This window comes from Triturus cristatus, chromosome 9, assembly GCF_964204655.1.
Source record: "Triturus cristatus chromosome 9, aTriCri1.1, whole genome shotgun sequence".
NCBI classification, from domain to species: Eukaryota; Metazoa; Chordata; class Amphibia; order Caudata; family Salamandridae; genus Triturus; species Triturus cristatus.
In genome coordinates this window covers 1,184,854,915-1,184,868,740 of record NC_140592.1, presented here as the reverse complement: position 1 = coordinate 1,184,868,740, position 13,826 = coordinate 1,184,854,915, and the positions used below count along the sequence as shown (strand labels likewise).

General features: G+C 44.1%; 1 protein-coding gene across 1 annotated transcript in view; it reads left to right on the top strand.

Annotated features, from left to right (window-relative positions):
• TEDC1 (tubulin epsilon and delta complex 1) overlaps positions 1–13,826 on the top strand; it is a 639,294-nt gene that overhangs the window by 185,524 nt on the left and 439,944 nt on the right. The gene's annotated exons all lie outside the window — the stretch shown is intronic.

The following is a 13,826-nucleotide window of genomic DNA, read 5'->3' as shown; positions in this document are numbered from 1 at the left end:
TATGCATTTAGCCCCTCGTCCCACATTTTCCTGTGCCCTGCAGTCCTACAGTAAAATGTATTTTTAAATGTAAGCAAGCTTGCCATCTCCTTTGATAATATAACAACTTATTCGAACATACCACTACATGGTGCTATGTTTTCTCTTTATTATCTCTTAGAAATAGGTACTTGTGACATGTGCCTAAAACAGAAGATGCTTTGGTCCCTACCAATAGTTCTGACAAGCCTGTATCTTAATTAAATGAGTAGCAGGTCTGCTGTGTTGCAGCTTAGAGGCAGACCCATTCATGCCACAGCAAGGAGTACATTGGCTGTCACCTCCACTTCATATTTTTGTTATTTGTAGATATCAATTTGAGTAGTATTGTGTTGAGGCCCCCATAACCATAGATACTTGGTTTTACTATTTTGCTGTTTGGTCAGCAGTTGACCTTTTCCTCTGCCATCGTGTTGAATGGTGGCTGGCTCCTTTGCGTTCCAGTGATGTTACTTAAAGACCATGCACAATGGCCCGACATTTGGAGTAATACATCCGGTTCCTGAAGTAATTTCAAACCACGCAGGTGATGTGTTCTTCCTCTTCCTCAAAGTCTTCTGTCAGCAAAGTTTGATGAACTTTGTCTTACTTCCTCACAATTCTGACTGCCTTCACCTTAGAGGGTCTGTGTCGCTTTACAGAATTAGTGTAGGAAAGTGGAGTATTATGCAGTGAGGCTGGTTAGGCTTCAGCATGCCATACTCTCACAATACCCAAAATGGGTCCTTTGGGCTCACACTAATAAATCCCCAGCTCAGTCCTGATAATGTGGCAAAGCGAAGCCAGGCTTTAGTAGAGGAACATATGTTAAGCATTTTAGAGTATCAACATGGACAATAAGTTATTGTCATGACTCGAAAGAAATCCAGACTAATTTATCAAAATTAAGCAGATTTTAATATAAATGTAAACATCAAAACAAAGACAATCGGAAGAATATATCTGGAGTTGTGTATTTTTAAAGGAAAAATAAATCAGCGCATTTCACTTTGCAAAACGATAATGTTGCACTCAGTGGGGAAAAATACTAATGAGAATCTGTCACCTACAGGTTGAGTTCAGTGGAACCACTGGGTGTAGAGGTGAGGCTAGTCCCAGGACCAGGCTCCAACAGAAAGTTGAATTTCACCTAGCTTGTAGGTCCTAGGTGCTGGTTCTACTGCTTAGACGGTGCTGGTGAGGAAAGGGGTGCACAATCTCGACACGCGGAACACAGAGGCATCGAGTTGAAGCTGCTGCGGGGTTCCCTCGAGGTGCAGTGTCAAAGAAATGTAGTAACTGGACTTGCCACCAACAAGCCTTGGCAGCTGCAAGCTCAGCCTTGGGTTACTTTGACGTCCGGGGAAAAACGGCAGCTGCCTGAAACTTGCTGGATGTCAGAACTATGTTTCCAACAATGCACTAGGCAGTTATTTTTGGTTGATCTGGCCAGTTATTCTTTGGTTCTAGGAGTATGCTTTACTTGCAGGGGACTAGTACCTCTTGTACTACCCATGCTATCCTATGGCCCCCTGAACACTTATAGTGGCCCCCTAATGGGAGGAGGAGACTATAGGGTCATATAAGCTTGCACTTCTATGTCCACACCTTTAATATAACGCACCCTACCTCTGGGGCTCAGGAGGCTACCTTAGGGGGACTGGCATATATTAAAGACAGTGCTGTGACCTTGACACTTATGATGAGGGTACAGTCGAGTTTGAGCAGTTTGCATTGCTCATGCAGTCTGCAATGGCAAGACTTCTGTCATCTGTTTTCTTGGGTCACCCAGGGTGGTACTATCAGAGCTTAAGGCCCTGTAAAATGGTTTAATTCTCTTGCCCTGGGGGTTTCAATTTTTGCCAGTTGGGAATTACCAGTTCAGATCCATCACATTTTAGGGAGTGAGAGCACTGGCACTGGGGGAGTGATTAGCAGACTCGAGTGCACGTTCAGAGTCATAACAATGAGCCTTGGAGTAAAAGGTAACAATGCAAAAGGGCACTATCCTACATGGCCCCCACCCAGATGAAAGGTGTTGAGCAACTAACCTCCACCCTGGTATTTCTCAACATTTAAGTGGAAGAACCTGGAAAGGCCATCTGCTTTGGCATAGACACTCTCGGGTATGTGTTTCACTGAAAAGTTCATAGCCTGTAGGGAAATGGACCACCTCAAAAACTAGGGGGTTTTCTCCTCTTATCTGCATCAGCCACCTGAGAGGCCTGTGTTCATTTTGAACTTGTAGTGAGTCTCAAACAAGTATGGTCTCAGCTTCTTCGGTGACCAAACCACAGCAAAGGCCTCCCTCTCAGTTGGTACACCAGCACACTCTCTAGTGGGGAGACGCCTGCTAGTAAAGGCAGCTGATTGATCCGGACCCTCATAATTCGTTTGTGACAACGCTGCCCCAATCCCATGTTCAGAAGCATCTGTTTGGACAATTAACTCTTTTCCATAGTCTGGTGCTTTCAGGACAGGTGCTGAGAACATAGCCTCTTTTAGGGTGCAAAAGGCCTTTTGGCATCCTATAGTCAAGATGTCCTTCTTAAGTTGATTTTTAGAGGTGAGCTCAGTGAGAGAGGCCACACTAGTACCATACCCTTTCACAAACCTCCTCTAGTACCCAGTCAAACCAAGCAAAGCCCTGACTTGAGTCTAAGTCTTGGAAGCCTCCCAATCGAGATGGTCTGGATTTTGGGCTGGGGAGGATGCACTTGGCCTGCACCCACAAGGTGGCCCAAGTAGACAACTGGACTCTGCCCTATCTGGCACTTACTGGCCTTGATAGTTGGGCATGCCAGCTCCAGGGCATGAAGTACGTCCCTCAGGTGGATCAGGTGATCCTTCCAGGTTAAACTAAATACGGCAATATCATCCAGATATGCTGTACTAAAGTTGTCCAGACCTGAAAGAACTCTATTCACCAACCTTTAGAAAGTGGCAGGTGTATTTTTCAATCCAAAAGTCACCACTTCAATTTGGATATGGTCTTCAGGAGTAGAAAAGACTGATCCCTCCTTAGCTTCCTTAGTGAGCACAATTTGCCAATACCCTGATATAAAATCAAAGGTACTCAAAAATTTTGCGGCACCCAATGAATCTATGTGCTAATCTGCTCTTGGAATGGGGAGTGCATCAGTTTTAGTGACTACATTTAGACCCCCGTAATCCACACAAAACCTCATCTCTGGTTTGCCACCCTTTGAGTGAGGTTTGGGAACCAGTACCACTGGGCTAACACACGGACTGTCAGATGGTCCTATCACCCCTAGCTCTAGCATCTTGCTGACTTGAGCTTTGATGTAGACCATGACTTGATCAGACATTCTGTACATTTAAATTTTGACAGGCAAGCTGTCGCCTGTGTCCACATCATGAACACACCATGTTTGACCAGGGGTCAAGGAAAAGAGCTCAGCAAACTGGTTTAGGACTTGCCTGCAGTCAGCTTGCTGTTGCGCATTAAGAGAGTCTGACAACACCCTCTATTGAACTGTCCTTTGGGTTATTTGACAATAGGTCGGGGAGGGTTCACTTTTCTGCTCTTGACCTCCATCAGTGACCATGAGCATGGTCATGTCAGCCCTGTCTTGGTGTGGTTTCAGGCGATTTACTTGGAGTAGTCTGTCAGAACTCCTAAGGGTACCTAAGTCCACCAGGCAAAAGGCTTCCCCGTTCTTTTCCAAGCTGGCATAGTGCCCAGTCCACTTGTCCCGGAGAGCACTGTCAGCTACAGGCTCCAACACCCACACCAATTGTCCCAGTTGGTACTCAACCAGTGCTGAATTCTGGTCATACAAGAGCTTGATAAGCTTTTGACTGGCCTTTAGATTGCTGCATACCATATGGGGAATGATGTGTGCGAGACGCAATTGTATTCATGATCTGGTGTTCCAGAAGTGTATATAGTTTATGGATAACCGGTTCATAAAAAGAGGTTGAAATACACCTCCTCTAGTTAGAGACAGAAATAAGATTTTTAAAATAGAGACAGGATACCCCAAGAGAGGGATTTCAGAAGTAAGACAAATCAGACAGGGTCACCTAATTACTGATTATACGGGAATGTCCAATGTAATAACACGAAGTATGCAAAAACATTGGCACATCTTACATGCTGATAAGACATAAGCGGAGTTTACCTGTTCAAGACCGGATGTTACTTTATGGAGCGATAGATCCCTTAGGACTTTACTGAGCCCCAGTTATCCTATATTGGATGCACAGGACCATTGGCTGAGGGATTACACATTGGGCTTTTACAAATGCGGACATTGTGGGATGTCCAAATGGGCATGTGACAAGAAAAAGTATTGTGGAGTGAGCACCAATAGAAATTTTGAGATATGCTCCAACATAAACTGCAACACTAAATATGTAGTCTGTTATTGAATGCAAATGCAACCACATGTACCTAGGCAGCACAATCGGGTCTCTTAAAGAGAGGGTCAGCGAACATATGAGAGCCTTGCTACAACGAGAGGAGAGATACCCTAGAGCGGCTCATGTCGCTGAATGTGGGGCATAAGGTACACACAGAAAGTTCAGTTTTTATGGTATTGATCAAGTACTCAGAGACCCTCGGGGAGGTAACAGGGAACTCACCTTAAGAAGGAGGGAGGTGATGTGAATAATGCGTTAAACAACAGTAGAATTAGGCCTCAACACAGTTCATGAAATATGATATTTTTTGGGTGAATGAAACAATAGAGACGGATATACGTACAATCATAAGTATGTTATCAAAGTGGGCAGATTTTGATGCCCAAGAGTATATACGGATTACACTCTTATTAGTTCGATACTGCCATCTGTATTGTAAAACATGATTTCAGGATATGTATTTCAGGATATGTAATAACAATAAATGCAAATGATTATAGATACTTTGTACCGATGGGTAGAATAATGTGTTACCACTCAATCTTAAAGCAATAATAATATTATGTTGTATTGTGATGATGAATCTATTTTTAAGATGCAGCAATCTGGACAAGTAGCCATGATGCACTTGGGATATTTTAATATAGTTATGTAGATCATTTAAGTGCCAGGAAGACAATGTTATTGATAGATTAACATTGTACATCAGATGTATCAGTAATGGCAAACAGCAACAAATAGTTTCATTAACACTTTAATTAATGATGTGTGGAATTCATTGATTGGTTTAATTTAAGATGTAAAAATCCATTTTGGATTAGGTTGTAATATGTAGTAGCACACATTCCATCGAGGATGGTAACTTGGCCAGACTAAGGGGATGCTGCCAACACAACAGAGCATTCATTAATGAGGGCCATTTTTGCAGAGGTAGGCTTTGAGGTGAGACTTTTTTTGCAGCCAGTTTTAATCCATGATACTAACTAAATTTTGATTTTCGGGGATGTCGCTATTACAACAGCCCGTTGGAAATGACAGCCATTTTGTGCAGGGATGTGCTTTACGGTGAAACGGCGTGCATATAGCGCAAATTCGGGATGTGGAGATAATAAATAGGAGCTATATAAGGTAGGTTTTTACTTGAAATAACCTACCATGGATACACATAGGGGTAGGAGTATTGATGCTGTTGAAGATTTAGTGATTTTTTATGGATAGGTCATTTGATAATAGATCATCAAAGATGGTGGCAGCTTGAAGTCACTAGTCATAGCAGTAACTCTGGGCGTAGTTCGCGTAGTAGCGCTACGCGTAGCTACGCGAAGTGCACTTCACACTACGCAAGATACTCGTAGCACTACGCGAACTGCGTAGTACGCTGTTCGCGATGATTGCACAGTGCCGGATGCTTGTCCGCACTGTGCAATCATTGCAAACAGCATCTTGCACAGTGCAAGCGGTCGTTTTCTGCCGCTCAAGTAGATTTTTACTAGAGCGGCAGCTTTCTCAATGCGGACTGGTAGTTTCTCATCGCGAGCGGTCGCGAGCATACGCGACCACTCGCAATGAGAAACCGGACCTCCCCGCATTGAGAATTTCGCCGGGAGGTTTATTTTCCATGCTCGCGATCGGCAACTTGATGTTGCTGATCGCGAACAAGGAAAAAGTCTCGCTGGGATGTCATTTTGCTCGCTCTCGGTCGCCAACTTGACGTTGAGGACCGCAAGCGAGCAAAAAATGCCAACTACGCTACGCTACGTGATTTTGCACTGTGCTACGTGCAATTCGCATAGCGCGAAGTAGCACAAACTACGCAAACTTCGCGAGCGTAGCGTAGTTGTCGGCCCAGGGTTACATAGCCGGCTTTTGTGATCATTCATTTTTCAAATTTAGTGGTGGTACTAATGGAGCCACACATTGAGACTAGTTTTTACTTGAAATACCTTACCACGGATACACATAAGTGTGAGAGAATTGACCTGATTTAAGATTTGGTGAGTTTTTGTGTGGATAGTCTATTTGAGAATAGATCTACAAAGATGATGGCTTTTTGAAGTTACTAGCCATCGCAGGCTTTCGTGATAGTTCGTTATTTACATTGCACTAGCTAGTGTTGTTATTAATAGAGCCACACATGGAAGTGGGTTCACTTGGATTTCCTCACCATGAATATAGATAGATTTGGGTAAATTGATACATTCTAAATAACTGGAGAGTTATGTTGTGAATACTTGACTCCGGTATAGACCGTTAAAGATGGCGGCCACTCAATGTTCATTATCTTCGCGGTCTTTCCCGACAGTCCTCCTTTCATATTGTGGTACATATTGATGCTGCCAATGGCGCCCAAATTGAATGCGGATTCTCGAGCGTACTCGCTTTACATGCATTACTTATTGCAAAAGGTGCAGAATCGGTGAGTAGATGGGATTCTTACTGTATGCAAGGGATGGGAACTACATGTCCTAAGAAGGGTGGTATTCTGACATATTATTTTTCTGTTGCAAGGATTTTAAGGATGTTGATCTTTGGATTTATGAGACCTCTCTGGCACAATACTAGGTGATTACTGAACAGGGTTTCGATTAAGGAGGCTTGAGGACATAGTGGGGTGCGTGTAGTATGTTCGAATTTGGTTTCTATCAGAGTATTCGAGGTTTGCTTACAGTTTCTTATGGGTACTTTGCGTATTTACAGATGGGACTGAAAGGAGCACAATATTGATTTTATCCAGGACAGAAGTAAAAACCAGCAGAGAAGGTATGCATTTATTTTAGGTAACAACTAAAGAATTGGCTTACTCTATTGATCTTGCAATATGGAGTGATTTCGGATGGGTCTTGTTCCTTTTCAAAAGCGGATATTCTTTGAATTATACAGGTATTTTTACTTTAGGGACTTTAATCATTGGTGGTAGTGTTTGCTGTGATCAGGCAACAAGTTGTGGTATCACAGGAGGCAAATTTGAGGGTGATCACGTTTTGAACGATATCATAGATGGCGGTACACAGTTTTTGAGTTGTCAATAGAACCGCTTTTTTAAACTAAGGTCACACGATGTGTTATGTTGATGCATATGTTGTACTGTTGAAGATGTATTTCTTTTATATAAAAAGTAAATTGTGTATGGGATAGGGACATCAAGAAATTTGTGTACTGACACCAATGTCACTAAATTGACAATATGGAGAGCTGTAAATTTACAACCAAGATAATTTTTCTATATTTTTTAGCCATGAGGAAGTTGTGGGTATTCCCCATTAACATTGAAATACAAAGAAGTGATCGACAGGCCGAATAATTAAAAACAACTTTGAATTACGGATTGTGATTTTGAACATATATTTGTGTACTGTAAACACTTTATAAAGCGTGTACTTGAGGCTAGGATATGCCTTTTTCATATACTCAGAGATGCGAGAACGCAGGCCCAGTACATAGTTCACTATATCAAGTTTGGACTCTTTGAGGGATTTCTCCCAGCCTCCCCTCACCAAACTTAAGGGACCTCTCACAGGATGTCTAAATAGAAGATCAAAGGGGCTGAAGCCAACGCCCTTCTGAGGCACCTCTCTGTATGCAAACAAGAGGCAAGGTAACAGGACATCCACTCTCTGAGTTTTTAAGCTAGACCCATTATCCTGCCATTCATGGTTTTGTTGAATCTCTCAACTAAACCATGAGTCTGAGGGCGATAGGGGGTAGTGAACTTATAGCTCACACCTCATTCATCCCACATAGATTTTAGGTGTGCATACATGAAGTTGGTTCCTCTATCAGAACTAGGGGTGGGCAGAATTTGCGTAGTCGCGCCACGCAAAGCTCCGCGAAACAGTAAAAAATCTCCGCAAACACGCAGAAATTCCGCGAACACGCGGAATTGCTTGCTCGCAATGCTTTTTTCCTGTTCGCAATCGCTGTTTGCGTGCTCAGGGGGAAATATCTTGCGAACATGCATTTTGAAAATGCGAACAAGCAAAAAGCTCTGAGAAGCCGCAGAATGCAGAATTTTGGGCAATTCTGTGTTCTCCGCGGACCGCGAAATTACCAAAATTCCACGAGCGGAACGGAATTTACAGCCCAGGCCTAATCAGAACCACCTCCTTTGGAAATCCCTCTCTGGTAAAGATACCAAGAAGGGCATTTGCCACTGAAGGGACAGATGTAGTGACAGTCCTGATGGGAATTGCTTCTGGGTACCCTGTAGCATGGGTCAGTACTGCTAGAACAAATCTGTTCCCAGATGCAGTGTGAGGGTCAAGGAGACCAACAATGTCAATACTTACCCTCTCAAAGGGAGTCCCAACCACTGGAAATGGAATTAAGTGAGCCCTTGGTTGTCCACTTGTCTTGGCACTCGCATGACAGGTGACACCGGAGCGACAGAACTCCTTTGCTTTTTTAGACACCTGGGGCCAATTATAATTGGTAGCCAACCTGTCCCAGGTTTTGGTTTGTCTCAGATGTCCAGCTGGGGGGCTGTCATGGGCTAAAGTTAGGACACTTGCACTTTACACTTCGGGGACAACCACTCTCCTGGCTGCCCATGGTTTGGGGTCCCTGGCCACATTGTAACGAAGCCCATCTTCTCAATTGACCCTGTGGGAGCTGCTGACATCTCCCTGTTCTTGCCTTTCAGCCTGGCCCCTAAAGCCAATTCTGTTGCCTATGGTATAGGTTCTCTCTGCAGGGTCCCCCTGCACCCAAGAGCTCTGCAAGGTCAGGCTCCGTCAGATGCAGTTCCCTCCACAGGTACTAGGGTATCTCATTCAGGAGAACTCTCCCCCTAGTTCTGTGATCTCTTTGAATCTGACTGGTCAGACGTCTTGTCCTACTTCTTGATTTGGGATGTTTGGGCTATTATTCAAAGCTCCAAACTCTCATGCTGTTTGTGCTTTAGTTGTCACCCCCCCCACACACACATACAGGGAGACCCAGCATTTTTACATGAGCCCTCCTTTACATTTCTGCCCAAACAGACGTTTCCAGCTCATTTTCCAATAGACACTCCACTGAGATGGAAGGTGACGCAACCACCTTCTTTGGGCCTGAAACTCCTTCCCATTGTAAGCTTGCCAAGGCTATTGGACGCAGCTTAGTGTCATCGTTAGCATTGATCACTTGGTGACTAACACCAGGTATCATGTGGTTTGGGAAAACCAGTCTAACTGCCACTATAGTGAAACTGGCACCTGTATCCCTCAGAGCCTATACCTAAGTGCCATTGATCTTTGACCTTTGTACTTCTCCATGCTTGGAAGTAAGACTGCCAGGGCTTCAACATCCATGCCACCAACGGTCACTAAGATAGCCCCTGTGTAACTACTTGCTTCCCCAGACTACACTTCCATCCCCACTCCTGTGCTAGCCAGTCCTTTTGACTGTTCACCACTGGGGGGGCTTTTTGGAGCATGCTGAATCTCCCCTTTTATGCCCTGGCTGATGACAATCATGGCATATCCCAGAAGCCTTTGTAGGGTCCCAATTCTTACTCTGATACCCCCTTCCTTTGGACTGGGATGAATCTGTGCCCACTCTCCAAAGAAGAATTTTGACGGGCCTTTAGTGAACTCCTTCTTTTTATCTTTCTAATTGTGCACATCTTTCCCTTGCTGGGGGAAGTCTGTGCACAATTCTTCTGGGCACTTTTACCATGGGCCTTCTTGAACACCCTGGTTCGAACCCATTTGTTAGCTATCTTCCCCAGATGCAATTTCTCTGTGGTATAATTAGTTAAAATGCACTTTTTCATCATTAAATTATATAGCCTATCATTAGTGTCCACCTCGTTGCCTTTTATCCAGCCTTCTAGTGCTTTGACTGAGGAGTCTACAATGTCCGCCCATGTCTGTTTTTGGCTTTTATGGTTGTCCCTAAACTTCACTCTGTATTCTGTGGTGAGTCCAAATCCTTCTATTAAGTTTCCTTCATATGCTTGTAGGTCTCAGCCACATCCTCATTAAGTGTCAGAAGTCTATCTCTGCCCTTGACTTATAACAACTCCCACAGTAGTGGGCCCCAGTGCTGGTGACCTATCCTCATTTTGCAGACTCTCTCAAAGGCTGCAAACCTTCTGTCAATGTCATCACCATCATAAGCTGGGAAAAATCCCTGTGGGGATCTTCGGGTCAAAAGTCTCCTCTTGTTCCCTATTTGCTTTTCTACCACCATTATCTTTGGTCTTTAAGCCCATCTTAACCCTTCTCTTTTCTAGGAGTAGTCTACTTTCCTTGAGTTCAATCTTTTTCCTCTCTAGTGAGAAAAGATTGAGCTCTTCCTCAAGGCTAACTGTCACTTTCCCAGTAGGGAGGTTACCAGAGTGAATTCTGTCACTTCCTGCTGATGAGGTGGGGTCTGGGTAAAGGTGGAGAGTTTTGGTCTTCACCTTCTTCCCCCTCATCTTCTACTTGGTCCACGGCATCATCATCATCCGCCTCCTCTTCAATGTCTTCTTCTGAGGAATGCCTTCCCTCTCTAGCTGCTCCTTCTTATTGGAGCTGAGGGCTTTCTGAAGGTCTTCCTTTTAGGCTGTCATTCTGAAGGTAATACCCCTAATGTTGCACAAGACTCTCGGATCACTGATCGTCAGAGCTGGGAGGACAGAGACCGTGAGGTTCTTGTCAGCCTCCATTGAGCACTAACCTTTTACTTGAAAGTTAGGGCCTTTTAAAAACTTTACAATACTTAAAAAAAACTTTTTCCTAACTTTCAAATTTTTTAGCTACTTTGGAGTGAAGGTCTACACAGGACCCTAACAATTCCAATAAACGTTTTTTATTTTTTTAAACAAAATATGAAAATATTATTTGGGTCTAATGTCAATAGTGGATTTCTTGTGCAAAGCCACTTATGACCACTTCGTACTGCGAAACACAAGTTCAGGATACCACCGCTGTAACACCAATGTAAGAAACTGGAGCATTAAGCAGTGAGGCTGGTTAGGCTTCACTATCCAATACTCTCACAATACCCTAAATAGGTCCTTCGGATTCACACTAATAAATCCCTAGCTCCATCCTGTTAGTATGACAGAGTAGTTGGACTTTACTAGAGGAACATGTGTTAAGCATTTCAGAGTACCGACATGGCTGATGAGTAATTGACTCAACTTGAAAGAAATCTGACACCAATTTATAAAAATAAAGTCGATTTTTATATAAATGTAGACACCAAAACGGAGACAATTGGATTCATTTCACTCTTGCAAAATGATAACATTGCTGTTAATGGGAAAAACTCCAGTGACAATCGGTCACTGTGTGTGGAGGTAAGGTGGGTCCCGTGACAGGCTCTGATAGTTGAATTTTACCTGGCTCATAGGGAGTGGGTGCAGAGTTGTCCTGGCTGTTCTTGGTGCTGGAGCTGCAGGTTTTGCTTGTTTGACCGCTTAGGTAGTGCTGATGAGGAAAGGGGTGCAAAATCTTGACAATGGGGCCACAGAGGTATTGGGTTGAAGATGCTGCAGATTCCCTCTAGGCACCGTGTCGAACAAATATAGTGTTAGCTGGTCTGACCACCAACTAGCCTTGGCAGCTGCAACCTCAGCCTTGGGTTACTTCGACGTCATGTAATGGTAGCCGCCTGAAACTTGCTGGAGGTCAGGACTACACTTCCCACAATGCACTGAACCATTTACTTATGAGTGATCCCTCGGCGGGCCCAGTAACCAGTTAATCTTTGGTTCCGGTAGTGTGCTTAACCTGCGGGCTCTAGTCCAAGGGAGTTTTGGGGTTGCCTTTCGCTTGCAGAGTGATTCCTCTTTCCTTTGGAACCGGTCTCTGGTCGGGGACAAGTCTCAGTCGGGCAGTTGCAGGGTGGTTGCCACAGGTGCAGGTTATCGCAAATTTGCTTTGTGCAGGTCCTGAAGTCACAGTCTCTGGTTTCTTCTTTGTCCTTGGTTGCAAGTCGATCAGACCCAAGGTTCTTGTTCCAGAGGAGCCCCTTAAATCCTAGACTTATAACATTATATAGTGCACAAATAATACTGTGTGGAAATCGGCCTTCAATGGATATCACTTGTGCTTCACCAAGCAGTGTTTTGATATGTATTGCTCATATTAAAATATTTTTTTCCACAATACCTCAGAATTACAAAAGCTCAAATGAAGCACTTTCTTTTGTAACTGCTGGTATTTTTTTAAAATATTTGTACAGTTAAAAGTTTGATGCACTACAACCTTTTTTTCACACTCAGCAAAATTGTTACATAGTTCACATTACAAACGCCAATCTCCTTGATAAAAGAACAAGCAGCAATTTGTCAGAAGACTGAGCTTGACACCTGACCTCTATGACAAGTTACTTCTTTAATGCTTATTCAATGTCTGAACTTAAGCACAGTTATTTTACAGGGACTGCAGCACCCCCTCCCGCTCCCCTTCTTCCACCAAACTATCCCGATACTTCTTGCATCAGTCTCATCAGCCTTGATCGTTTGAGGGGCAGACTGTCTTTCGCTTCTGCCCTCATTGCCTGTTGTTGGAGCGGCATCTGTGTGCAAGACCTAGTAACTCCCTCGCTTGACCCCAGGTGTGCATGCCCTAAATATAGAGATGGGCTAACCAAAATCAGCTTAATATCACTGCACGTATTGGCCAATGACATCCCTTCATGAAAAGCATCATAGGGTAGGGTGACCAGATTTTGAGAGGCAAAAACAAAGACCAGTCAGACATAAAAGTAGGACTAAAGCTTTTAGTCTCGCTTTGAGAACTGGTCTGTCCCATTTTTTGCTTAGCCTTGTAAATGTGTGCCTATTCTGCTAGGCTTGTAATGTGTGTGTGTGTGTGTGTGTGTGTGTATATATATATATATATATATATTCCAATCGCAATTGCCCCGCAATTGAAGACACCCACACAACGCTCGATTTTTCCTTGGTTTATTCGGGAGACAGCAGCGGAGTCAGGGAGAATCCCACAGCATGGTAAAGCGCCTTCAGCCTACGCGTTTCGAGAGTTTTCCCTTCATCATGGCACGGCGTTTGGTGGGGAGAATGAAAGCAAGCATGAGTTTCACAGGTGATATAGTTTGTTTGGTCCCGCCTTAGTGGGCGTGTTCTTGCAAAGCACTCTGGTTCGTGTAGTCCAGGGCAGTTTCTAAGATCCAAAATTGGTGCTGTTTCCCATAGTCCCTCTGTAGTTTTCACCCAGTGGGTTGCTGGCGATCCCCTTCTGTTCCCGTTGCTTTAGTGATGCTCCTCGAACAGGCACGTTGTTCCGCATAAGGTGCCCCAGCCTGAGACACACGGACCTGCAAGAAGCAGTGGGGTTGTCTTCGTGACCCTGGCTGGCCACCACATATTCCAATCGCAATTGCCCCGCAATTGAAGACACCCACACAACGCTCGATTTTTCCTTGGTTTATTCGGGAGACAGCAGCGGAGTCAGGGAGAATCCCACAGCATGGTAAAGCGCCTTCAG